Genomic DNA, 621 nt, shown 5'->3' with positions numbered 1-621 from the left:
AAAAAAAAAAAAAAAAAAAAAACACAGCCAACCATGGCTAGTAGATTTGATCAATGTGAGGACAAAGTATCAGAAATTAAAGAAAAGGTGGACATAGTGATCATAAATTCAGTAATACTCTAAAAATGACAAGACATCATGCAAACTGGATCCAACAGCTGCCAGATGATGACTCATAAAAAAACAACATCTGAATTACAGAAATAAAGGAAAATCAGACAATGACTCAAAAGGTATAAAAAATTTATCCACTGAAATCATAGCAAAAAACTTTCCAAATCTAAGGAAAAAATTTGATATCCAAGTACACAAGGCATATGAACTCTAAACAGTGATAATCGGAAAGGAATTTGGGACACATCATAATCAAAATTCCAGAGATTCAAAAAAAGGAGAGAAAACTAAAAGCTGTTAGAGAAAAGAAGCAAGTTACTTAGAAAGCCAAGTCCACCCCAATTAGAGCAGACTTCTCAGCACAAGCCTTAAAGGCCAGGAGAGCTTGGAGTAAAGCTTTTCAAGCCCTACAAGAAACAATTGTCAACCCAGGCTTTTGTGTCCTACAAAATTAGCCCTCGAAGTTTATGGGGTAGAAAAGACTTTTCATGACAAAGAAATCCTAAA

The sequence above is a fragment of the Fukomys damarensis genome, unplaced genomic scaffold (genome assembly GCF_012274545.1).
Source record: "Fukomys damarensis isolate Sample0158 unplaced genomic scaffold, DMR_v1.0_HiC HiC_scaffold_20, whole genome shotgun sequence".
Lineage (NCBI taxonomy): Eukaryota > Metazoa > Chordata > Mammalia > Rodentia > Bathyergidae > Fukomys > Fukomys damarensis.
Note: the sequence above shows the minus strand (reverse complement) of the source record.